Genomic DNA, 27,340 nt, shown 5'->3' on the forward strand with positions numbered 1-27,340 from the left:
TGAAACTGACATATTCCAATCACAAAAAAGTATCTTAAACTTAAACAAATCCAATTACATAGGTATGAGGGGAGAGCTGTCTGAGGATGATTGGATAATTGGATAAATAGAGTAGAAGGTATGGCGGTAAATAAACAGTGCGAAACATTTAAAGAAACAATTCAAAATGTTCAATAAAAATATTAAAATTCAAAACCTCAGCAAGAAAGATCCATCTTTCGCTTACTCAGGAGTTTATGGTTAGCATTAGATTAAAAGAAGTGGCTTATAATCTTGCAAAGAATAGTAGTAAGTCTGAAGATTAGAAGTATTTTAGAAACCAGCAAAGGTCCACCAAAAAGTAGATAAAAAAGGAAAAAATAGAATGAGAGTAAACTAGCCAAGAATATAAAAACAAATTGTAAGAACATTTACAAGTATATAAAAAGCAAGAGAGTAGCTAAAGTACATGTTGATCCCTCAGAAGCAAAGGCAGGAGAAATTATCACAGGGAATGAATAAATGGCAGAGTCATTGAACACATATTTTGTGTTTGTCTTCACAGTGGAAGACACAAGTTACATACCAGAAATAGAAGGCAAACTAGGGGCTAAAAAGAGTTAGGAAATTAAGGTAATTATCAGCGGAGAAAAAAAAAGTATTGGAGAAGCTTGTGGCACTAAAATCTGACAACTCCCCATGTTCTGATGGCTTATATCCCAGGGTTTAAATAGGGTAGCTGTAGAGATAGTGGATGCACTGGTTGTGATTTTCCAAAATTCTCTAGATTCTGGAACAGTCCCAACTGATTAGAAGTTAGCAAATGTAATGTCGCTATTCAAGAAAGGAGGGAGAGAGAAAACGGGGAACGACAGGCCAGTTAGTCTGACATCGGTCCTCAGGAAAGTGCTGGAATCTATTATTAAGGAAGTCTTAACAATGCACTTAGAAAATCATAGTATGATCATACAAAATCAACATGATTTTGTGAAAGGGAAATAATGTTTGATAAACTTATTAGAGCTTTTTGAGGATGTAACTAGTAGGGTAGATAAAGGAGAACCAGTTGATGTAGTATACTTGGATTTCCAAAAAGGCATTCAATAAGGCGACACACAAAGGTTAATATGCTAGATAAGGGCTCATGAAGTTGGGGGTAATATATTAGCATGGATGAAGGATTGGTTAACTGACAGACAACAGACAGTAGGGATAAATGGGGCATTTTCAAGTTGGTAGGCTGTGAATAGTGGAGTGCCACAAGGGTCAGTGATAACGTCTCAGCTATTTGCAATCTCTATTAATGACTTAGACAAAGAAATAGAGAGTAATGTATTTAAGTTTGCTAATGATACAAAGCTAGGTGGGAATGTAAGCTGTGAGCAGCACACAAAGAGGCCGCAAAGAGATATAGAGGGTTAAGTGAGTGGGCAACAATGTGGCAGATGGAGTATAATGTGGGGAAGTGTGAGGTCATTTATTTTTGGCAGTAAGAATAGAAAAGCAGATTTTTTTTAAAAGGCATGAAACTTGTAAATGTTGATGTTCAGAGGGACTTGGGTGTACTCATACAAGGAACACAGAGGGCTGAATTTTATGGGCCCCCTAGGGACAGGAACAGAGGTGGGGGGGGGGGCATAAAATTGCATGGGAAGGCATGGGATGGAGTGCCCATCGCCTTCCCGGTGCCTTGGAATTTAGTTCGGAGCGGGATAGGCCGAAGACAGCCTTCCAGCTCAGAGGCCAATTAACAGTCACTTAATGGCGTCTTCCTGCCACCGCTGGTACTTTACCCATGGCTGGTTGGAGCCCCGCCATGTCGGGAGGTCACCCAGTAAAACAAGGCAGCCTTCCTGTGGGGTGATGAGGGGCCTCCTCTGTGGGGAATCTGTGGCCCACGGAGGGCCCCCAGCTGCAAGGGCCACTCCTCCATTAACACCTCTCTGGTCTCAATGCCCACCCTCCTCCCCACCTCACTAGGCCTGTCGGACTGGCCTTGGTGACCCCGCCACATTCACCTGGGGTCTGGGTCTCCAGCACTAGTCCTGGTCCCAGGCCTCTTGTAGTATGGGCAGTGGCCACCACTCCCAGTGATGCTGCCAATACTACTGAGCTGCCAGCCCTCGGATTGGCCGGCAGCCCCTGGAGGTGGAATTCCCATCCCAAAGAGACAGGGACCTCGACGCCAGCCAGTTAATTGCCTGAGCGCCATTAAATACAGCCAGGATGGCGGGGGTGGGGCGGTCCCCAAAGGGTTGAGGCAGGGTTCCGCTCACCTTTTGGGCCTGGCGTCAGGAACCCCACCAGGTCCATAAAATCCTGCCCACAAAGTTAGCATGCATGTACAGCAAGCAATTAGGAAGGCAAATGGCATGTTGGCCTTTATTATAAGGGTATTGGAGTACAAGAATAAAAATACCGGGCTTTAGTGAGACAATACCTGGAATACTGCGTGCAGTTTTGGCCTCCATTTTTAAGCAGGGATATACTTACCTTGGAGCAAATACAGTGAAGGTTCACTAGATTGGTCCCTGGGATGAGAGGGTTGTCCTATGATGAAGGCTGAGAAAATTGGATTTATATTCTCCAGAGTTTAGAAGATTGAAACATACAAGGTTCTGAAGGGGCTTAAGAGGGTAAACACTGAAAGATTGTTTCCCCCCGCTGGGGAATCTAGAAAACGGGGGCACAGTCTCAGAATAAACGAATGATCATTTAAGACTGAGATGAGGAGAAATCTTTTCATTCAGAGGGTTGTGAATCTTTGGAATTCTCTACACCAGAGGGTTGTGGATGCTCCATTGTTGAATATATTTAAGGCTGGGATAGACAGATTTTGGTCTCTCAGGGAATCAAAGGATATGGGGAGCAGGTGGGAAAGTGGAGTTAAAGCAGAAGATCAGCCATGATGGTATTGAATGGCAGAGCAGGCTAGAAAGACTGTACAGACTACTCCTGCTTCTATTTCTTATAATCTTAAGATTTCTATTGACGAATGATCAGTGTAAAAAGAGGAACAAATATGCCAAAAGGGCATACGGCATTTAACATTTTATTATTATTCATGGTATGCTGAAAATCTTACACCTGTGTACTTCCTGTTTAGAAAATGTTACTGTCTCCTCATGTTTTTATCCTATTTTTGTGTGAAATTTTTCCATTGTAAATTCCTATGTCTACCTTTAGAATGGAAACCTCCTATTTAAACTAAACCTTCCTTTCAGTAGTGGTGCTCTAGCTTTTCAGTTTTGCATCTACCAGTCCTCAGCCTGTACTGTAGAATCTCCTATGCTCTGACCAATTCTACTTCTCTGGATCCCAAATTCCTCTAAGTTTTGTGATGTGGCTCACAATCTTGCCACGCCTCAATTTTAAAATTCCCATTCTTGTTTTCAAGTACCTCCATGACCTCACCCCTCCCTATCTCTGTAATCTCCACCATCCATACAGCCCTCTGAGATATCTGTGATCCTCCAATTCTGGACTTTTGAGCATCCCTGATTTTAATTGCTCCACCATTGGCAGTCATGCCTTCAGCTGCCAAGGCCTTAAGCTCTGGAATTCCCTCTCTAAATCTCTCCACCTTTCAGACACTCTTTAAGACCTACCTCTTTGACCAAGCTTTTGATCATCTTCCCTAATAGCTCCTTATGTGATTTGGTATCAAATTTTGCTTTATAATGGTCCTGTGAAGCACCTTGGGATGTTTCACTACATAAAAGGTGCTATATAAATACAAGTTGCTGTCGTTGTTAATATGGCAAATCAGTACTATAGAAAAATAAGTACAGAATGTATTATGTAAAATGAAGATAGCATTCTTTCGACATGGCATGGTCCAATTACCATTCATACCCACATCCCCACCCCAGCCTGTAACTTCAATCCACCTGAAAACTCTGCTTAGTTTGACTCTTTGGGCTGGATTTTGTTAAGCTCCTGACATCAGGCTCTGTGGCAGGCTGTGGACCGGAAGATCGCGCCAGCAATGGCCCACCATGGAACACAATGCTGCGACCAGCAATGGGACCCAACTTCAAATATTTAAATAAACTCTATTCATACATTTAAATCCAATTCCCCGTGATCTTACCTTCGGATCTGGGTCTTCAGTGCAACAGGTGGCACTCACGCACCTTCACTTTCCCGTCCAGGGAAAGCTGGCACCACCAAGGTGGGGAAGGGGGGATCAGAGCATATTTATTGTACTGGTGGCCGTGCGGGGGTGGGGGGAGCAACTCTGCATTCTGCATTTTTAGTGTGGGGGGGAGGAAGGGGTGACCTCTGCACTTTGTGAAGTGGCAGGGGGAGAGGGGGGAGACGGGGGAGACGGGGGAGAGGGGTGATCTCTGCAGTTTCAGTGTATTTGGGTGGGGGACAGGCCAAACATTTATTTTTAGTGTGGGGGGGAGGAAGGGGTGACCTCTGCACTTTGTGAAGTGGCAGGGGGAGAGGGGGGAGAGGGGTGATCTCTGCAGTTTCAGTGTATTTGGGTGGGGGATAGGCCAAACATTTATTTTTAGTGTGGGGGGGTGCGGGAATGGAGGCAACTCTGTATTCTCTCAGCAGGGCTGCTAGCCCTTTAAAAATGGTGCCAGAGCCTGCGTAGAGATAGCTGACGCCATTGACGGTGTCACTGAGGCTGCCCCCACCACGTGATTGGTGATGGGGGGTGGCTGCCGTGCATATTTAAATGAGCTGTCCCGCTCAAGATTGCGGCGGCATGCGGCCCACATTTTTTTCACCTGCCGCCACTTCTGGCAATGGGAAAATAAAATCTAGCCCTCTCTGTGTAACTCGGTGATTGACTAACAGGTAAACAAATATAGCATGGATTTGTGTAACAGTATTAATCTAGGGTTGGGGCCGACCATGCCTCATGGCGCTCCTGCCTTGGGCGCTATGGCATTGGAAGGATGAATGAGAATGGACAGAGACTGCTGGAGTTGTGTACCTATCACAACCTCTGCATCACCGACTCGTTCTTTCACACTAAACCCTGTCACCAAGTATCTTGGAGGCACCCAAGATCACGTCGTTGGCACTAGCTGGACCTCATTGTCACAAGGCGAGCCTCTTTAAACAGTGTTCAAATCACATGCAGCTTCCACAGTGCAGACTGCGACACCGACCACTCCCTGGTGTGCGTCAAGGTTAGACTCAAACCAAAGAAGCTGCATCATTCCAAGCAGAAGGGCCGCCCGCGCATCAACACGAGCAGAATTTCTTATCCACAGCTTTTGCATAAGTTTCTAAATTCACTTGAAAAAGCCCTTCAAAACACTCCTACAGGGGATGCAGAGATTAAGTGGGCCTACATCAGAGACGCCATCTATGACTCAGCAATGACCACCTATGGCAAACGTGTGAAGCAGAATGCAGACTGGTTTCAATCTCACTTTGAAGAGCTGGAACCTGTCATAGCCGTTAAGCGCATTGCACTGTTGAACTATAAGAAAGCCCCCAGCGAGTTAACATCAGAGGCACTTAAAGTAGCCAGACGCGCTGCACAAAGAAGAGATAAGAGCTGCGCAACAACTATGCAGTCATATTCAGCTGGCCTCCGACACCGGAAACATCAGAGGAATGTATGATGGCATTAAGAGAGCTTTTGGGCTCTTCGCTCGAGTCACTTTAAACAGGCTCCAGAAGCTGGCTGAGCGTGCCTACCCAAAGGCACAGTGTGGCTTTCGAGCAGAGAGATCCATCATTGACATGCTGTTCTCCCTTCGCCAGCTACAGGAGAAATGTCGAGAACAACAGATGCCCCTCTACGTTGCTTTCTTTGATTTCACCAAAGCCTTTGACCTCGTCAGCAGACGTGGTCTCTTCAGACTACTAGCAAAGATCGGATGTCCACCAAAGCTACAAAGAATCATCACCTCATTCCATGACAATATGAAAGGCACAATTCAACACAGCGGCGCCTCATCAGACCCCTTTCCTATCCTGAGTGGTGTGAACACAGGGCTATGTTTTCGCACCTACACTGTTTGGGATCTTCTTCTCCCTGCTGCTCTCACGTTCGTTCAAGTCTTCAGAAGAAGGAATTTTCCTCCACGCAAGATCAGATGGCAGGTTGTTCAATCTTGCCCGTCTAAGAGCGAAGACCAAAGTACGAAAAGTCCTCATCAGAGAACTCCTCTTTGCTGACGATGCTGCATTAACATCCCACACTGAAGAGTGTCTGCAGAGATTCGTCGACAGGATTGCGGCTGCCTGCAACAAATTTGGCTTAACCATCAGCCTCAAGAAAACGAACATCATGGGACAGGACGTCAGAAATGCTCCATCCATCAATATCAGCGACCACGCTCTGGAAGTGGTTCAAGAGTTCACCTACCTAGGCTCAACTATCACCAATAACCTGTCTCTCAATGCAAAAATCAACAAGTGCATGGGAAAGGCTTCCACTGCTATGTCCAGATTGGCCAAGAGAGTGTGGGAAAATGGCGCACTGTCATGGAACACAAAAGTCCGAGTGTATCAAGCCTGTGTCCTCAGTACCTTGCTCTATGGCAACGAGGCCTGGACAATGTATGTCAGCCAAGAGCGACGTCTCAATTCATTCCATCTTCGCTGCCTCTGGAGAATCCTTGGCATCAGGTGGCAGGACCGTATCTCCAACACAGAAGTCCTCGAGGTGGCCAACATCCCCAGCATATACACCCTACTGAGTCAGCGGCACTTGAGATGGCTTGGCCATGTGAGCCGCATGGAAGATGGCAGGATCCCCAAGGACGCATTGTACAGTGAGCTCGTCACTGGTATCAGCCCCACTGGCCGTCCATGTCTCCGCTTTAAAGACGTCTGCAAACGCGACATGAAGTCCTGTGACATTGACCACAAGTCGTGGGAGTCAGTTGCCAGTGATCGCCAGAGCTGGCGGACAGCCATAAAGGTGGGGCTAAAATGTGGCGAGTCGAAGAGACTTAGCTGTTGGCAGGAAAAAAGACAGAAGCGCAAGGAGAGAGCCAACTGTGTAACAGCCCTGACAACCAATTTTATCTGCAGCGTCTGTGGAAGAGTCTGTCACTCTAGAATTGGACTTTATAGCCACTCCAGGCGCTGCTTCACAAACCACTGACCACCTCCAGGCACTTACCCATTGTCTCTCGAGATAAGGAGGCCAAAGAAGAAGAAGAAGAAGATTAGTCCATTACAGGTTAATTTCTTCTTTTTCTGTGGACAGCAATTATCAATTGTATGCCGTGCAGTTTGATTGTACTGTTATAAGCATCATATGTGTAGTGATATAATTTATCACACTTAAATTGCACAAGTTCCAACTCCTGTCTCTCACAGGTTAGTACATTAACAGTACATACCTTTCATCTGAAACAAAAACAAGAAATGCTGGAATCACTCAGCAGGTCTGGCAGCATCTGTGGAAAGAGAAGCAGAGTTAACGTTTCGGGTCAGTGACCCTTCTTCGGAACTGACCCTACCTTTCATCTGTTAGCTTTGCATGGTTCAACCTTCTAATCTTGACCTTTAAGTCGACTGTTCTAAATTTATTGCTCAGAATCGTTCAGCCTATTCTTCCTTCTTTCAACCTGCTGCTCTTGGTATTAGCTTTCTGTTTCTTTCCTTTATGTTTCTTGGTGCACTTTCTTTTCTTTTACAACCGGTGAGGCCCTGTCCGCAGAGTCTGCATTCTGCCCACTGCCTTTCTCAGTTCTAGCTTGCAGTTAGATTTAGCTCCTATGAACACTGCCAATAGTTTTACCTGTTTATTTTAGCTTTGTTCCATCTTCCACAACTCTCATTTTCCCTATTTTCTAGTGTTACTGTTGTGAGTACCATTTGGCATCTCCTCCTTTTAAGCTATTATCATATTAAGTGCAGTACTTCAGTCTTTCTCAAGCCAGTTGGACATTTCAATAATGCCTCACAATCTCCTTGTTTTCCCCTAGTCTCTTTTCCAAACACCATATGACAAAGTAACAAGGCTGCATAATTTTTATTCATATACATTTATCTGTATGAGCCAGTATGTTAATGCAATATATATTGTAAAGATAAAGAAAATAAATAGCGCAGAAAGCGCTCTATAAACAGAGGATGGTTAACCATTATGTTTTTCTGTACTACTGTGTAACAGCTGGTGCTGCCTTTTCATGTTTCAAGTGCCTCCTGGTCAGTATCCAGGCTGGTCAGAAGTATTGATTCCTGGACAGATGCTCCAGAAAACACAGGTCAATAAAGAGACTTCCTGATCTGAGAGAAGATCCAAAATGATAGGAATCTATAGAGCTTGGAGCAACTCATTAATTAAACCAATTATGTAATTTTTATGGCATGATATCTTTATTCTTTGTGTCATGAAGACCACACCTGCCAAGAATGAGGCATATTAATTTCGTCATATGAACATTGATTTTAAACTGTTGCTGGAATCAAGAGATGACTTGTTTAAAGAGATCAGCCATGGCTGGAACACATTTGTATACAAAGAGACAGTGCCTAGCGAGACAATAGAACTGTTACCTGATCCAATTAACCCAAATGAATTTTGATCACCAGACATTGAATGTGCAAGTAAGCCAGCATTCCAGGGTATCTGCTAAGATGGAGAATCTGTAAATGCAGGAGTTTGTTAAAACAGCTAGTCACATGACTAACCTGCTGGCCCAGATTCTGTTTGAACTGCTTACAGCACAGTTTGGGTCAGATTGCCCCTGAACTTGGAAGAAGATAGCCTCTCTCCTGGCTTGCTCTCTCTCTCTCTCTCTCTCTCTCAGTGAATCTCGGATCCACTGAAGTCACTTAAACCTCAAAAGAGAAAATACTCCTACATCAAAACAAGTTTTAAAGCATGCACTGGCCAATCGATGACTCTACATCGAACTCAAAGGACTGTGTAAATAAATTCCAGCTATTGCCTCAAACTTTTCCCCTTTATTCTTTCTACTTTTCTGTCTCTATCTGCATGTGTTTATCACATATGCATGCTAGTGTGCTCACGTTGCGTATTTGTAGTCGTTAACCGAATTCGAGTTTAAGGTTAATAAACTTCCACCTTTCTTATTTAAATCTAAGAAAACTTGTCTGGTTGATTTATTTGCATTACAATTGGAGAGCAGTGGACAAGGATTCACTGAGGGGGAGCTAAAAACATGGTGTTCTAAAAATTAAACCCTGTTATGGTCAAACCAGGCAAAGGCTGAGAGGGAACCCCTAGACCCCTTTCTCACCTGGTCATATAATTTGAAACTGTAAAGCTAGAAGAGTACTTTGTACTGTAATTACCCACACCTGCCACTTTCTCCCCACCTCCCACCAGCTATCTTTCCCTTTTGAACATCTTCAAAGCATCAAGGCATTTTCATTCTGTTTGCGATGGTTCACAAACAAGATAATGGAGTCAAAGTTCAAGTGACCTGCTATGTATTTCCAGCATTTTGTTTTTTGTTTTGCGATTAATATAAGTGCTGATTTGCTTTTTTTTCTATCCAAAATGCACACATGCACAGGAAGTCATCACTATGCTTAAGAGTCTCCAAACCAAGATACTGTGAAATGCATGCAAGGAGGGTTTCTGCTTGCATGATGTAGAGTACACACTCTCTATCCTTAGGAACACATTCCCCTTACGAAGCTCAAAAGCCTTAATGCACAGGTCATTAGACCAAAGACATAGCGAATCCAAACGTAGGCTGGAACTTAAAATTACATTGCATACTAACACAGAGTACTGGTTGGCTTCCCACAGCTTGTAGGGCACATTTATTATAGACGAACACAGTGAGAAACTGAGAGATGCAGTGAACAAGATTAATTTTGTGAATAAGGAATTCCTTTGTAATCCATTTGGGATGCAATTATTCATGGATTATTCATGCTTTTGAGGTAAATTTTCATCTTCACCAAGTGGGAAGTTATCTAACATTATTGTCCTTAACATCGATGTTAAGCTGACTAGTTTAGTTTCCTGGACATATTGTAGCCCATTTATATCGGTATAACATTAGCCATCCACCAATCCTCTGGCACGACATCTTTTTCTACCAAATTATTAAATATGTGTAATAGTGCCCCTGCTATCTCTTCTCTGGATTCTTTCAAAACGCACAGATGCAATCTTTCTAGACCAAGGTTATGTCCTCTTTGAGTTTGATCACTTTATCTAATATTTCTCTTCTTCATTTTAAATGCAATCATATCATTTCTAATCTCACTTTCTGATGTCATGTTCCCCTGATCTGACTCACCTGGTAAATATTGAAGCAAAGTAATTATTTAATATTTGTACCACTTCATTAGCAATGCCTGTGATTTCATCCTATCAATTCCTTAATGGCCCTATTCCCATCCCGACTTTCCTTTTTATTATTTATCTACTTGTACTATATTGTTTTACGTCCTCTGATAATTTAATTTCATAGTTCTTCGTTGCCTTACTAATTGTTTTTTTACTTCTTTCTTAATCTCACTTGTCATGCTCTCTACAGAACATGCTGTTCATGTACTTAGTGTATGTTTTTTTCCTTACCCTCAATTTTCCCTTAGGTCTTTATTCATTCATGATGTCTCAATAGGTTTTGTTTGCTCTTAACTTCTTAGTGGAATATATTTTCCTGCAATCTGTTGAACACAATTTTAAATGTTTCTGATTGCTGTTCAACATCATTATTTGGATCATAAACAAGAATTCAGTGATTCTGAGAATGCAAGTGTGCATGACAGCTGTTAACACCTGGAAACAATGGAAGGCCCAGCTGGCTTTGCTGAAATCAGACATCTGGACTTTGCATATTGGAAAAGGACAATAAGCTATTGACTTTTCATTCCAGTAAAACTTAACAGGCAGAAGGCTGTAAGAAAGGAATACAACCAGAGGTGGCAGCCTCAAGGGAGAGAGAGGGAACACCTGCTCTCAGAGAATACTGATACAGCGAAAGGCAGTGAAGACTTGAACCTTTTTTTTAAGTTGAAGTTTGTAGAGAAGGGAAAGATCAACAGGCTCACTAAGGGATCAACTTATTCAAGCATTTGCAGGTCGGAAGTGCTCAGAGAAGTGAGCAAAAAGGACACTGATTCTGAAAAGGTCTGCAAGATCCAATCCATTGCAACTGGGAGGAGTTTGGGACTTTTAACTGCCAAGATTTTGCCATCAAAGAGGACTGTGTCATGTATAAGTGTGACGTGAGGTTTTCAAGTATTTTAATAAATAAATACCTTTCTTTGTAATTTGAGGTATCAGCTACTTACAAAGTACTATTTAGTTAATGGGGATTTATTTCTTTTATTTTAGCTGTTATAATATGTCTTAAAATATGAAATCTTGATAATTCCGTAAATTGGTCTGGGTGTTCATATCTGATATTTTTAATGCTAACGGTCTCACTGAGGTCATAACACTACTATGTTTGATGCTGTCTTTATGCTTTTGTAAACTGTTTTAATGTTGTGTGTAATATAAATGATTAAAAGTAACTTTAATTGACTAATGTACATAGTAGTGTGATTTTCTTTGGTTGGCTCATGTTCAGGACCATGAATCACTGGAACATCTGTATCCTTCTTGCGTACCTACACAATACAAAGTACCTTTTAATTGACCTGATTTGAGTAACAGATTTGTAAAAGCAAACCATAGAGCAAATAAGTCTTATTTTAAAAAATGCATGCATATTCATTCTTGTAAACTTTCAAAACAATATTGTTTGGTTGCATCCTTTTGCCGTCACACGAATACTGATATGGAATGGGGTGAGTTTTCAGCTTTCTTCCTCCCTGTGCTTCAATAGGACAAATATGTTCACAACTTATTCCTGGAAAGTGTGGATCAACAACAGAAAACTTCCTTGATTCAATAGTAAATAACAATCTCACTCTTGAGGGCCTCACCATGAGTGCTGAGCATTTGTGAGTAGCACTTTGTAATTTGAGCTTAAGAGAGGGGAAAAGGGCCACTAGCACTTTTTTTCAGAAAGAAGTAGCACTTACAATGACCTTTGCATGGTGCAAAACAGGCTGTCAATTTGCTATCAGCCCATTTGTGCTGCTGGCATTGACTAATTGCACCCCCTTGCCCTCCGCAGCAGGTCTTTTCCTGCTTATCTGTAGAGAAATGTATCTTTTTGGAGTAATCCAGCTATTTTGCATTCATGACCTGTTCCATAACTATTAATCTGCATGTAGTTAAAAACTTTGAGTACATGAAGGTAAAATGTTCATCTAAACTACAGACCAACTGACTTCTTTTACAACACACTGGCACAATGAGCCAAGCAAAAACTAAGAAAACAAAAGCTATATATATATAAAGCAAAGCAAAATACTGTGGGTGCAGGAAATTTAAATTAGAAACAGAAAATGCTGGAAATACTCAACAGGTCTGGCAGCATCTATGGAGACAGAAACAGAGTTAATGGGCTGAATTTTATCCAGCCAGCAGGTGTGGGATTATAAGCATGGGAGGGTCGTGCTTGCCTGGAAACCTGTCATCATGACGTTGGTTTCGGATTTTGTGAGGAACCCTTGCACTGCAACAAAAGAGAGAGACAACACTTACCACAAGTCCACCCAAGCAACCATTGATCAGGCCACTGAGGTGATGATGATGAGATTCTGTGCCTGGATCGATCCAGTGGAGCCCTGCAGTATGTCCCAGTGAGGATCTCGCATATCGTGGTGATCTGCTGTGCTCTGCACAATCTAGCACTGCAGAGGGGGGAGACCTTGCATCAGGATGACATGATTGATCGCCAGTAAATCTGATGAGCAGCATGTAGAGGAGGATGCCGAGTAGGCAGCGTGGGATGATGAAGCCCTTGTACCAGAGGCAAGAGCCATTGAGGGATGTGCAAAGGAAACTCAGGGCAATCTCATACATACCCAGTTTCTGCCACTATGATACCAGTTCCAAGTAAACTCAATAAATACTCACCACGCTGAATTCCGCATGTCGCCTCTTTCCTATCATACTCCTGCGCCTTGTGCCCAGGTGCACCAGGCGCATATACAAAGCTGAGAAGGTGCCCATGCGTGGCCTGCCCCTGCACTGGCAGCATTGAGGAAACAAGTATGAAGGTGGCATCTGACAGGACTGCAGGAAAGCATGAGAAACGTTCACAATACCCAATAACAAGACCGAGTTGTACACACCCATGAAACCTCAAGTGCATCTAGGTGCTCTTCCTTTTCCATGAGCTTCCACAAAGTGCTCTCCCTGTGCTGGCAACTCAGGTTAAGGTTGGCTGATGAACACACCACCCTGTAGCCTGGGTTGACTTTGGCAGGCATCCGCAGGCTGCCTAAGGCCCCAGCTGGCTGAGGGGTTCCTGCAAAGGTGCAGACTCATTGCAGCTACCGGAGCTGGGGTTACTGACGAAGAGGCTGAGGAGCCATTGTCGAAAATCAGAACACCCTGATGGGAGCCCCCAGATGTGCAGTACAGCCTCTCCTCCTCTCTTTTAAGGCTCCCTTGAACATGTCTGCTGACCAGAGAAGGGCAAGGACCTGGAGAAGACACCAGGCGCCTCACCCTTCACTCACCTTGCCACTGCTATGTTGAATTCATGGCCAAGGTGAGTTTATGCAGGTCTGTGTGCATCTCAGAGATCTGGCTCTCCAGGAGAGCCTCCAAACTCTTGATGGAGGAAGCCAAGCATTCGCATGCTTGAAACATGGCAGCACTCATAGCATGGATGGACTTCGCCATCATCCGCTCATGGATGTGCATGGCCTCTGGCAGCTCCGCCAGATGTTCCCTTACCTGTCTCTGTTATTCAAGCATGTTCTGTGCTGCTGACAGCAGAGGCTCGCCATCAGCCGAGGGCTCAGTATAGGACAGGCCTCCCACAGTCCACCGCCTGTCAGTGGCCTCACCTGTCATGGCCTCTGTCAGCTGCTCGAGTTCATGTGTGGTTCTCTCACATGCTTGTGACCTTGCATGTAAGCCTGAGCACATACCCACTGAGGTGAAAATAGCTGCACTGGTGGAGGGTGCAGGGGAACAGTGTAAATTGCACCCTCTCATGATTCTTCCTCCTCGTCCTCAGAGGATGAGTGGATTCCAGTGGCACCAGCAGATGATCTTCCCTCTGAGGTGCCACAACCTGCATGAGAAAATACAAACATTTAGGGGTTCGCTGCATGGATCTTGTCATGCCGACCATGTGTGATGTGGTTCTCCAGAAGGGCAGTGGTGGGCAAATGAACACAATGCCTCCTCAGTCTCGTGGGTGGACCCTCCAGTCTCTCCATCTACTACAGAATGGCTGTCCTGGAAACCCACTAGTTCCAGAGGCTCCTCCTTTGCCAGGGTTAGTTCTCGGATCTCTGGGATCCCACCTCCAGTCCTCGCCCTTTCCCTAGTGTTGTGGTCCATTTTCTCCTGTGAACAGAAAGAGGGACACTGTTAGTCTTCCCACGGAGACCAGTGCGACACTGGACCCAGTTTTGGAGGGTGACCCCATGGCTGCTGACCTCCTCTGTGAACTCTATCCAGGCTTGCATGGTCAGGCAGGAGGGTTTCTTCCTGCCGTCCCTTGGGAAGAGAAGCTCCTGCCCTTCCCTTACAGCCTGGAGGAGAATCCACAGAGAGGCACCACTGAACCATGAGACCACCCAATGTCTTCCACCTTGCTTGGTCCCTCTTGGCTCCTGGTCAGCTCCTAGCTTTATGAGGCTTTGGTCAGCAGCACAGCAGCACAGGGACTATTGCCAGGTTGGATCTCAGCAGCACAACAGGACAAGATCTCCAGTCAGCAGTACACCAACACAGCAGCACAAAGGCAAAGCAGCAGCAAAATCACTAAGTGAACCAGCAGTTTAAGCAGGGCTGTCCGTGTTTTAAATACAGCACTGGCACCTGCGCTCATCTCAGCTGATTATGCCGTCAGTGTCTCGTCACCCACCCCAGCTCCAATGGGACGCCTCCTGAATTCAAACGGGCTGCTCGCTTTGGGATTGCAGTTGGCCAACCACACACATGATGTGCGGTGATGCCACTTTCATCCGGTGCCACCCCCGGGACCCATGACGGGCTGATAAAATTCAGCCCAACATTTCAGGTCAACGTCCTTTCATCAGGACTGTATATAGAAAGACTGTTTCAAAACCAATTCAAATGAATGTTATACTCAAGACTTAAATTATCAGCACGTTAAGACTATTTTCAATCTAGGTAAGAATTCTAGTCTGGGCAAGATGAATTGTGTTTGAAAATCACAGATTGGCTAGACATGAGCAGAGTACACATCCAGCTATACAGCAATAATGGAAGTGTTCAAATTGACAACACCTCAAGTTAGTAAACAAATGAACACAATATAGAACCATAAGAAACAGGAGTAAGGCATTTAGTCCCATGGGCCTTTCTGCCATTCAACCAGATCATGGCTGATCTGTACCTCAATTCCATTTACGCACCTTTTCTTAATATCCTTTGATATCCTGAACAACAAAAATCTATCATTCTTTCTCTTGAAAGCTCCAAATGTCCCAGCATCCACAGCATTTTGGGGCAGATAGTTCTAGATTTCTACTATCTTTTGTGTGAAGAAGTGCTTTCTGATTTCACTCTGATAGGCCTAGCTCAAATTTTAAGATTCTAAAATGGCACATAAAGAACAAAGGTGCATGAAGAATGTGAAGCAGCAACTATCAGGGAAACAGGCAGGAGAATCTAAAAACTCAAAAGTATTTGTGACATGGTGGGCTGAATTTTACAGAGGCAGCAGACGTCCCAGCACTGGAGCCGAAAGTGGGAGGCCAACCCAGCTCCAAGAGCTGCTGGTCCAATCCGAGGGCCAGCAGCTCAGCAGCCTCAGCAGAAAGAAAGGTAAGTGGGGTTGAGGGACGCTAGTTTCAGGCAGGCAGGCTGCCATCTCCAACCCCCGGACATGCTGCAAGGCCGCCAGATTTCACTGGGTGGTTTCCCCATACGGCGCGGGCCATCTGGACATTGGCAAAATGCCCGCAAAGGCGGGATGTGGCACTTAATTGGCTTGTTAAGTGGCTCAATTGGCTTTCCGATGGGTGGCCAATCTGCCAACTTTCCCGCCACTAGCAAAATAGCATGACGTGGGAAGATGCCGGGCACTCCCCGACGCCTTCCCATGCCATTTTGCCAGCTTTCCTGCCTCCCAGCCTTTCAAGTTTTGTTCAAGTGAGCTACTTATGCAAGGCTATTTTAATGGTGTTGGAACTAAAATGGGTAGATGGAGTTAAGTTACAGGTCAGCCAAGACCTAACTGAATGGTGGAACAGATTTAAGGGGCTGAATGACCTACTCCTGTTCCTATGTTCCTATGATACCACACAATAAGGAATTCAGGGAACAAACCTTTATATAATAAAAGCAAAATACTGCAGATGCTGGAAATCTGAAATAAAAACAAGAAATGCTGGAAATACTCAGCAGGTCTGGCAGCATCTGTGCAGAGAGAAGAAGAGTTAACGTTTCAGGTCAGAGACCCTTCTTCAGAACTGACAAATATTAGAAATGTAAAAGGTTTTAAGCAAGTAAAGTGGGGGTGGGGCAAGAGATAACAAAGGTGAAGGTGTTGATAGGACAGGGTCACAGAGAATAACTGACCAGAAGGTCAAGGAACAAAGGCTCTCAGATGAGATAGTTGAGGCAAATGTAGAGGTCAAAGCAAGCAAGTCCAGTAGGCAGGCCGTGCAGGGGCAGGACAGGGAGCGTGGAAGGTCTGGTAGGCTAACTTGCATTTATTTTAATGCAAGAAGCCTTACAGGTAAGACAGATGAACTCAGAGCATGGATTGGTACATGGGATTGTGATATTATAGCTATTACGGAAACGTGGCTGAGGGATGGGCAGGACTGGCAGCTCAATGTTCCAGGGTACCAATCCTTCCGGCGTGACAGAGGTGGAGGTAAGAGAGGAGGGGGAGTTGCACTATTAATTAGGGAGGACATCACGGCAGTACGTAGAGAGGATATCCCGGGGGGAATGTCCCGCGAGGCCATATGGGTAGAACTTAGAAATAAGAAAGGGGTGATCATTTTGATGGGATTATACAATAGGCCCCCCAATAGTCAGAGGGAAGTGGAGGAGCATATATGTAGGGAAATCACAGATAGGTGTAGGAATTATAGGGTTGTAATAGTCGGTGATTTTAACTTCCCTAATATTGACTGGGACTGCCTTAGTGCTAAGGGATCAGATGGGGAAGAATTTGTTAAGTGTGTCCAGGATAGTTTTCTGAAGCGGTATGTGGATGGCCATACTAGAGAAGGGGCTACCTCTTAGGAAATGAGGATGGACAGGTGGTTGATGTGTCAGTGGGGGAGCACTTTGGGACCAGTGACCATAACTCTATTAGCTTCAAGATAGTTATGGAAAAGGATAGGACTGGTCCTCAGGTTGATGTCCTAAATTGGGGGAGGGCTAATTTCGATGGCATCAGACAGGAACTCTCAAAAGTTGAATGGGAGAGGTTGCTTACAGGTAAAGGGACGTCTGGCAAGTGGGAGGCGTTTAAAGGTGAGATAGGAAGAGTTCAGGGCCGGCATGTTCCTGTTAGATTGAAGGGCAAGGCTGGCAGGTTTAGGGAACCTTGGTTGAAGAGGGATATTGAGGGTCTGGTCAGGACAAAGAAGGAGGCATATGTCAGGTATGGGCAGTTGGGATCGAGCGAGTCCCTCGAGGAGTATAGGGGATATAGGACGACACTTAAGAAGGAAATTAGAAGGGTGAAAAGGGGCGATGAGATTTCCCTGGCAGATAAGATAAAGGAGAATCCTAAAAGATTCTATAAGTATATTAAGAGTAAAAGGGTAGCTAGGGAGAGAGTAGGTCCCCTTAAGGATCAGTGTGGCAATCTATGTGTGGAGCCACAGGAAATGGGCAAGGTCTTAAATGAATATTTCTCGTCCGTGTTTACCATGGAGAAGGTCATGGAAGCTAGCGAGTTCAAGGGAGGGAACACCGATATCCTGGAGCATATCAATATTACAAAGGAGGAGGTGTTGGAGGTTTTGAAGCGCATTAAGGTGGATAAATCCCCAGGGTCTGACCAGGTGTATCCTAGGATTCTATGGGAAGCTAGGGAACAGATTGCTGGGGCCCAGCAGAGATTCTTGTATCATCGTTAGCCACGGGTGAGGTACCGGAAGACTGGAGGATAGCTAACATTGTGCCTTTATTTAAGAAGGGCACCAGGCATAAGCCAGGGAACTACAGGCCGGTGAGCCTTACATCAGTGGTGGGAAAGTTATTAGAAGGGATTCTGAGAGACAGGATTTATATGCATCTGGAAAGGCAGGTCTGATTGGGGATAGTCAGCACGGCTTTGTGCGTGGGAAATCATGCCTCACGAATTTGATTGAGTTTTTCGAGGAGGTGACCAAGAGGATTGACGAGGGCAGGGCGATGGAGGTTGTCTACATGGACTTTAGCAAGGCCTTTGACAAGGTCCTGCATGGTAGGCTGGTCCAGAAGGTTCGAACACATGGGATCCAGGGTGAGCTCGCAAATTGGGTACAAAATTGGCTTGGTGATAGGAGGCAGAGGGTGGTAGTGGAGGGTTGTTTTTCAGATTGGAGGCTGGTGACCACTGGTGTGCCGCAGGGATCGGTGCTGGGCCCTCTGTTGTTTGTCATATATATTGACTTGGATGTGAATGTAAGGGGCATGATTAGTAAGTTTGCAGATGACACCAAAATTGTTGGTATAGTGGACAGTGAAGAAGGTTGTCTAAGGTTACAACAGGATATAGATCAACTGGGAAAGTGGGCAAGGGAGTGGCAAATGGAATTTAATGCAGACAAGTGTGAAGTGATGCATTTTGGGAAGTTAAACCAGGGCAGGACATATCCAGTGAATGGCAGGGCCCTGGGGAGTGTTCTTGAGCAGAGAGACCTTGGGGTGCAAGTACATAGCTCCCTGAAATGGCAACACAGGTAGACAGGGTGGTGAAGAAGGCGTATGGCATGCTTTCCTTCATCAGCCGAGGCATTGAGTACAAGAGTTGGGACGTCATGTTACAGTTGTACATAACGTTGGTTAGGCCACATTTGGAGTACTGTGTGCAGTTCTGGTTGCCGCACTACAGGAAAGATGTGATTAAGCTAGAGAGGGTGCAGAAAATATTCACAAGGATGTTGCCTGGTTTGGAGGGCTTGAGTTATATAGAGAGATTGGATAGGCTGGGTCTGTTTTCCCTGGAGTGAAGGAGGCTGAGAGGGGACATGATAGAGGTATATAAAATTATGAGAGGCATACATAGGGTAGATAGCCAGAGTCTGTTTCCCATGGTAGGGGTGACTAAAACTAGAGGGCATAGATTTAAGGTGAGAGGGAGGAGGTTTAAAGGGGATCAAAGGGGTAAATTTTTCACTCAAAAAACAGTGGGTACCTGGAATGAGCTGCCTGAGGAGGTGGTGGAGGCAGGAACATTTACGAGGCATCTGGACAGGTACTTGAATGAGCAAGGCATAGAGGGATATGGAATTAATGCAGGCAGGTGGGATTAGTATAGAGAGGCATTATGGTCGGCATGGACGCGATGGGCCGAAGGGCCTTTTTCTATGCTGTACGACTCTATGACTCTATGGCTATATGACTCTCAGGCGAACGGTATGTTAATGGTGTGCTGAAAGACAAAGCATTAGTACAGAGAGGGTGTGAATGACTGTAAAACACAGAGCAAAGAGCACACACATAAAAAAAACATTTAAAAAAAACAGTGGGTAAGCACAGCGGAAACAAACTAAACAAACTGAAAAACCTAAAATAAAATAACCAAATAAAAAATGGAAAAGAAAAAAAGAAAAAATAACTAAGCATAAAAAGGGGGACTCGTCATGCTCTGAAATTATTGAACTCAATGTTCAGTCCAGCAGGCTGTAGTGTGCCTAATCGGTAAATGAGATGCTGTTCCTCGAGCTTGCGTTGATGTTCACTGGAACACTGCAGCAATCCCAGGACAGAGATATGAGCATGAGAGCAGTGCGGGGTGGGGGGGTGTTTAAATAGCCAGCAACCAGAAGCTTGGGTCAAAGGTTCCACAACGCGCTCACCCAATCTGCATTAGGTCTCTCCAATGTAGAGGAGACCACATTGTGAGCAGCGAATACAGTATACTAAATTGAAAGAAGTACAAGTAAATCGCTGCTTCACCTGAAAGAAGTGTTTGGGGCCTTGGATAGTGAGGAGAGAGGAGGTAAATGGGCAGGTATTACACCTCCTGCAATTGCAGGGGAAGGTGCTGTGGGAAGGGGACGAGGCGGTGGGCGTAATGGAGGAGTGGACAAGGGTTTTGCGGAGGGAACGATCCCTTTGGAATGCTGACAGGGGAAGGGAGGGGAAGATGTGTTTGGTAGTGGCATCACGCTGGATGTGGCAGAAGTGGCAGAGGATGATCCTTTGGATCTGGAGGCTGGTGGGGTAGAAAGTGAGGACAAGGGGAACCCTGTCACGGTTCCCTTTATATAGACCTTCATACAGATATGGAACAACTAGTTGTAAAATAATAAAAGATCAGAGTTATCAGTCCCAAGCTGCAGAATGGAGGTGAAAATGCAGAAAGCTGTGATCTGGACTCTGGGGATGTAATTATTGTGGAAAGAGATATAGAAATGTGAAATAATGCAGAGACGAGAATGAACAATAAAATCAAATTGTGGCATCTAGAAAAAACTATAAAATCTAGGTCATTGACAGCTCTGTTGCAGTGAAATGTATTAAAATACTATCGAGTTTGACTGAGACAAAAATCATTTCATAATTTTCTCCCTTTAAATAAATCCATTTCTTGGTCAGTTTGAATCCAAATTCAGTGATGTGCACAATTACAATGGGTTGGATTTTATGGAGATAGCAGGAGTCCTGCTGCCGGGGATGAAAGCAGGGGGGCATACACACTTCGGCAGTCAGCAAGATCTGGAGCTATGTCTTGTCGGCGACAGCCAATTAACTTTCTGCGCCAGGGCTGCCAACCCGATTAAAGAGGGCAGCCCCCCTCACCCCGCCCCCAAAAGCTGCGGCCAATCAGAAGGTTTCCAGCTCAGAACCCTCAAATTCAGGTAAGCAGGGTCTGGGGGTATCAGGGTCAGTCAGGCAGGCCCCAGTGAGGGGCGGGATGGGGGAGGGTTGTCACTGAGGACAGGCAACACCACTGACGTGGAGTTGGACATTACCACCACACGGGGCGGGGGGGGGAGCCCTCTGTGGGCCACAGAGTGCCCAAAATGGAGGACCACCCTGCCTCACCACGGAGCCTGCCGGAAGACCTGGCGATCTCCCCACAGAGCAGAGGGCCACCCAAGCTCTGGTAAAATGCCAGCAGAGGTGGTTGAAGGCCCTTTATTGGCCTCTTAAGTGGTTCAGCTGGGCTCTGGGTGAGCGGGCCATCTTCCACCTTTCCTGCCACATGGCAGTGGGAAGATAATAGGCGTGCAACACACCACCTTCTCATGCCATTTAATTAGTCTTCCTGCCTCCCAGCCTGTCCCAAAGGCTTGGTAAAATCCAGTCCAATGTATCTTTAGAATACCTTCAACTACTATTCTTGAAATAATAAAACATGGGTTTTGGAGTATATTTAATTTTAATTGAGTCATCATGAATATGTTTCCTGTTCCCTTAGAACACACAGTGAAATGAGTTTAATATCCCTGAAATTGAAATCACATTTCAATTGGGTTATGTAATGAAAGAGAAAGAAAGTACATTTATATATCACCTTTCACATTGTCAAGATGTCCTAAAGTGTTTTTACAATTAATGAATTCCTGAAGTGTCCTCGATATTGTAAGGCAGATAAACATCGCAGGCAACCTCCAGATACCAACTTCCCCCAAACGCCAAATGAATGAATGACCAGTTATCTGCTTTTGCTCGTAAACTTAGTATTCAATGCTTTCCACCATGATGCAAGCTGTGTAGCTCTGTATTAACTATTGACCTTGCAATGGTCAGTGTCATGCATACCAATGTTGTTCAGTGCTTGAAAGTACTTCATTGGAGGGTGGGACGACTGGTAGAGAATTGTTGTCAGGATTGTTAGTGCAGGAGTGGAGGAAGCAGTAGGTGAGATGAATCAATCAGGTTTTGAGTTGAGCAGACTCCATTCACTGTCCCTGTTTGCACTTCAAATTTGTGCAGAAAGTAATAAACAACCACAATGCAGAAAGCTACCACATCTGCTCAGATAGTGTAAGTGTTATTTCAGCTGTTCAATATCTGCTTGATGATGGCTCTTTTTTGTGGTCCCATGGCTCAGTTTGCATCTGCATTCAACTTGTGAGTGTGAGTGTTGAAGTGATGTCATGAGCCAGGTGTAAAGAGGATAGCCCCAGTCTCCAAGCAGCAAGCCCCTGATTCACTGTGCTGGGTCAAAGAAAGAGGCATGGAGGATCGTTCCAATAAGTAGGCATAATGATATTTGCCAGAAAAATAACGCACAAACCTGCATGCTGCTCGATAATGATTACACACGAGTTAAATATTAAGTGAGTTGAAGGAGAAATCTTGAATGCTTCACAAGTGTACCTAATCAAATTGTATTGTTAGGTAAAGCCTGCTACATTTGCAAAAGCTGCAGTCCTTTTCTGTTGGCTCCTAGTATCCACAGGGAACATGCTATTGTCACGCTCACGCAATATGATCTACAAAATGAATTTAGTTTTAGTTTAGAGATACAGCACTGAAACAGGCCCTTCGGCCCACCGAGACTGTGCCGACCATCAACCACCCATTTATACGAATCCTACACTAATTCCATATTCCTATCACATCCCCACCTGTCCCTATATTTCCCTACCACCTACCTATACTAGGGGCAATTTATAATGGCCAATTAACCTATCAACCAGCAAGTCTTTGGCATGTGGGAGGAAACCGGAGCACCCGGAGGAAACCCACGCAGACACAGGGAGAACTTGCAAACTCCACACAGGCAGTACCCAGAATTGAACCCAGGTCGCTGGAGCTGTGAGGCTGCGGTGCTAACCACTGCGCCACTGTGCCGCCCTCGCCACTGGTTTGTGAAATAAACCAAAACAGACACCTTTCCTGCAAAACAAAATGGAGTTGAGAGGTTGGAAGACCTTTTCGTTCCTGCTAATACAGATGAAACTGCAAGAACACTGAGCTAATCTTCACATCAGGCCAATTCTTGGCGAAGTAATTAAAATACAAATGATCTTTCTGGACATATCTTTGAGAAGTCATTAAGATGCAAATGGCTCTTTCTATGGTAATGGCTGCATCTGTCCAACCAATTGGGTTAACAATATTGTGGAAGACGTTTTGATTTCAAGCTTGAACTCCAGAGAATGGGTGTGAAAAGCTCTACTTTATCAAGGTGGTATGTGATTGAGTGATACCCAACTCCATTGTCTGACAATGGCCTAACCATCAGAAACTATTTATGAATTCAATGGAAGAGAAACTCTGGTCATATGACAGAAACAAGGTTTCTGATAAGGAATTTTAATAAAGTGATATCTGGGCAGACAAAAGACAGAGAAAGAAAAACAGCTATGCTATTGAAGAGAAAGGACCCTGCCTAACACTACCAGATTTTAAGGTACATGTAGGCAGAGACTGGAGTTGGTCTTGAACTCCCCACCTAAGAAATCATACCAGGGTTTGACCATGGAACTTTGCCTGGAATATTACAAGAGAAATCTGCAACAGTGCATCCGTCCTCCTAAATCTCCCAAGAGTTTCTTCAGTGAACACAGAAAAAGAATACAGGCCTGCATCATCCATTTCAAGTCTTCACCCAGGGAAAAGCAAGTGCAATACAGAACTTTAAAAAATTTCATAAACCGAAATGCATGTTCCTTAATAATTTCTATCGCTTCTTCAGTGTGTGTGTATCTGTATTAGTGTGAGAGTGGATGCAGTTATGTATATTTTGGGTGTCGAATAATAAACATTTATCTTTCAAAACTCACAAGAAAACCTGTTAATGTCTGTTCTTGACAATTAAAGCACTCAGGGGTTAAAACATAAAAGAAAACATTGTTTTCGGTCAGTCGAGAGGTGGAAAAAGGAGAGCCATCCAATCATCTCTCATCTGTCTGTAAGAATACACTGGTTGGTCTTTTCAAAGGTCACCTGCTTAATTCATGAATGGATTAAAGATTGACCCATATTACAGATGTCACATGCTGTAGTCTGGAAAGGGGTGAAGAGAATTGAGGGCTGTCGTGACTTTCACTGTTGGAGGCAATGCATTGCAGGTTTTAGGTTTAAAATTCATTATTTATTATAGGTATCAAATGTACAGCAGGGCCTAAAAACAGTTGTTATCATTTACAAGGTGACTGCTGACAATGCAGAGCAGCACCGACGTCATCAGCATGCTCCCAGCTTCACACATGCGCAGAGCGGACTTTTGCTGCCAGTATGGTGCTGCGCATGCACAACCTATGTCAGCACCCAGCTTGCCAGGATTAATTCGCGCATGCGCGTGAAAATGTCATCACATACTGCAATGTCTGCTTGCCGCTTGCTCCATGCCTCGTCACTTCTCCTCCCTCGGCTGCTCTCTCCCTGCTTCACCGCCCCCCCACCTGTCAGCCACTTGCTCCCTGCCTCGACACTTCTCCCTTGGCCGCTCGCTCCCCGCTTCACCCTCCCTCCTACCTGTGGGCCACTCGCTCCCTGCCTTGCTGCTTCCTCCCCTCTGCTCTGCCTCTGCTTCTCTGTTCCCTCCCACTTCTGGTCCCCGCTCCCTCCTGCTTCTGGTCCCCACTCCCTCCCGCGATCACCGCCTTTCTTAACCGCATGGGGGAAGCAGGGGAGAGAGAGTGACAAGATAGGCAGGGGAGGGGAGCAAGACTATGAGTGGGATGGAGTGGGGAGCAGAAGTGGGAGGGAGCGGGGAGCAAGTGACGAGGTGGGAGAAGTGGTGAGGTGTGGAGCCAGCAGCGAGCAGACGGGTGCGGGAGGCAGCGGTGAAGAGAAGCACGATGGCAGGAGGGAGCAGGGTACTGTTGGGGGTAGGATGGAGACGGTGATCGCCGCCACTGTGGGCATTTGGGTTTCTTTTGTTTTTGGGACAGATTGAGCAGTACCATCTTTAGTACTGCCTGCTGCCAAAAATGCCACAGACAGTGACATTTCAGTGCATGAGGCTGCATTTGCGCATGTGCAAGTACTTTGCTACCTAGTGGTTGCATTATCAGTAAATGCAGCCGATTATTTAACATACAACCAACAGCCAAGACCAGCAAAATCTTGCTGCAAGTTGAAATTACAAGGCAGAATTCAAAATGTTTATTCCACAGTCTGCCAAACCCATGAGGGTATATGTTCATCTTGTGCAAAATGGGATAAAGCCACTTGCACTCTGCTCAATTATCTTTTCCACTAGAGACAATGGAAAAGAAAATCAGATGGGGTATAAAAACGAGTTCTCAAGCTCGCACAGTAGGTGCCTATATTTTTTTTAAATAAAAGTATAAAGGAGTCATTTATACTTCACTGTATTATGATTATAGAAGTTTGTGACTGATTTAAAACACAGGAGATTTGAAGAATAAAACAGGGTCACAAGGCATGCTACAAGCAGAGTTGATGGTTATGTCAGTCAAACACGTCAGGAGGTAGCTTTGGTTGAACTTTTGCATAGATTTTGAAAAACTACTGAAGTACTTTAATTTTTAGGTACATCTGATGGAGTTTTTTGGTGCTTTTGTGCTTTTCGAAGAAATTGACCTCAAATCATATACTTTCCACAGCACAGACCTCTAGCCAGCAATTGGTTTGAAAAAGAATGGAGATTACTGCAGGTTGAATGAAACCCACTTGGACTTCCTATTATGTACCTGAGAATAAACAGCTGAAAACATGAAATGGTGCTCACAGATAGACTACCAAGTTAACAGGTCTGCTTGGTTTCTTTCCAAGTTTCCTTTTGGCTCTGTTTTTGTTTTCTTTTCTTTTCTCTCCTGCTTTTGTTTTTAATTTTTCAGAAATGGGTTCTTTATGTTGTTTCATGTTTTGCTTTTCTTTCCTCTATTGTGTTTGCTTATCAGTTCTTTAACTATCATTTTTCTTTATCTTATTCTTCCAAATGTGTCAGTTGTGAGCATTCTTGGTCAGAAGGTCATGGGTTCAAGGTCCATCCCAGGATATGCGCTCCTAATAAAGGTGTTACTCGATTACAGAACCGAGAAGTGTATTACATTGATGCAGGAGCTGACCTTCAGATAAGACATTAAACTGACTTCTCATCTATCATTTCAGGTGAATGATAAGGATCCAATGATGCAATCTGAAGACATGCAAGGAATTGTCCTGGCTAACATTCCCCTCACAATCAACCTGACAAAAAACAGATTAATTGGTCATTTATCTGATTTCTGCATGCGGCATCCTGCTATCTACTGTGTTTACCTATATAATAATTACGCCACCTAAAATGAGTTAGCTGTGCTGTGTTAGGGTGCTATATCAATGCAATTAGTCTTTTCTTATAAATGTAAGTCTTTCTATCCTACATTATGTCCTTTTTGTTCCCGTTGCTATTTTCCCTTTCCTTATTTCTGTAATTTTCCTGTCACTCCTTAGCAATAATTTTTGCTTTGTATTTTCCCCACCATCCTTTCTTCTCAGTCACAGTGGTCAGAACTAGAAAAATTGACACTTCAATCAGGGACCACATAAAAATAAGGTAAATGTGACTGCTACGTTTTTGGATCTTTGCTAACCTTTTTACCCTTTGACTTTTTCAGCTCTCATATCTTGGATCATTCTCTTAAACTAATCCTTGTATCTTTAAGAGTATCTATCCTTATCTTCTGATCTATGGAAGCTTTTCTTAACAGGTCTGACAAAATAAAAATTGGTTTAAGCCATTTGATTTATTGTAAACATCCTTAAGATCTCGTTCCAGATTTTGAAAGCAGGACCGGATCACATCGTGCCAGTTTCTCCTCTATGATTTTTAAATTGATTCTTTGATTTGAACAGGACAGAATGTTTTAAATCCAGGAAAAAAGAGATTACCTGGACAATGTGGATTCTGAACATTCAGCCACTAAAATTAGCAGGAAACTGTCAACCATACACAAAACAGAAATAGTCACACAGTATTGTTTCAATTTGAGTTATGCCTCTCTCCACTTTGCAACTGACAACACCTAATATATTGGGCCAGATCTTGCCGGAAGAATAATGGCATGTTAACGATGCATGCCATTTTATGAATGTGGAAATCAGTTAACATATTTCAGAAGATTAAGAGCTACATCATGAGGTGAGAATCTCCAAAATTTGTTGGTCAGTTTACACCGTTCCACCGTTTACTTCGCACAGTATCTCATCCTTAGCCTCCCTGTTATTTTTAAGACTTGCTGGATTTTCACATTAATTGTCACTTAAACTCGGCACAGGATGTTAAGTCTGGCAATTAAAAGCATAAGC

General features: G+C 44.3%; 1 protein-coding gene and 1 long non-coding RNA gene across 2 annotated transcripts in view; one reads left to right on the top strand and one right to left on the bottom strand.

The window, feature by feature from the left end:
* Positions 1–27,340, bottom strand: part of LOC137371001 (NALCN channel auxiliary factor 1) — a 1,064,361-nt gene that overhangs the window by 948,743 nt on the left and 88,278 nt on the right. The gene's annotated exons all lie outside the window — the stretch shown is intronic.
* On the top strand, positions 24,090–27,266 carry LOC137371000 (uncharacterized). Its single transcript, XR_010975159.1, has 3 exons — positions 24,090–24,150; positions 25,654–25,800; positions 26,162–27,266. It is a non-coding gene; the product is annotated as an uncharacterized lncRNA (long non-coding RNA).

This window comes from Heterodontus francisci, chromosome 6 (assembly GCF_036365525.1).
Source record: "Heterodontus francisci isolate sHetFra1 chromosome 6, sHetFra1.hap1, whole genome shotgun sequence".
NCBI lineage: Eukaryota > Metazoa > Chordata > Chondrichthyes > Heterodontiformes > Heterodontidae > Heterodontus > Heterodontus francisci.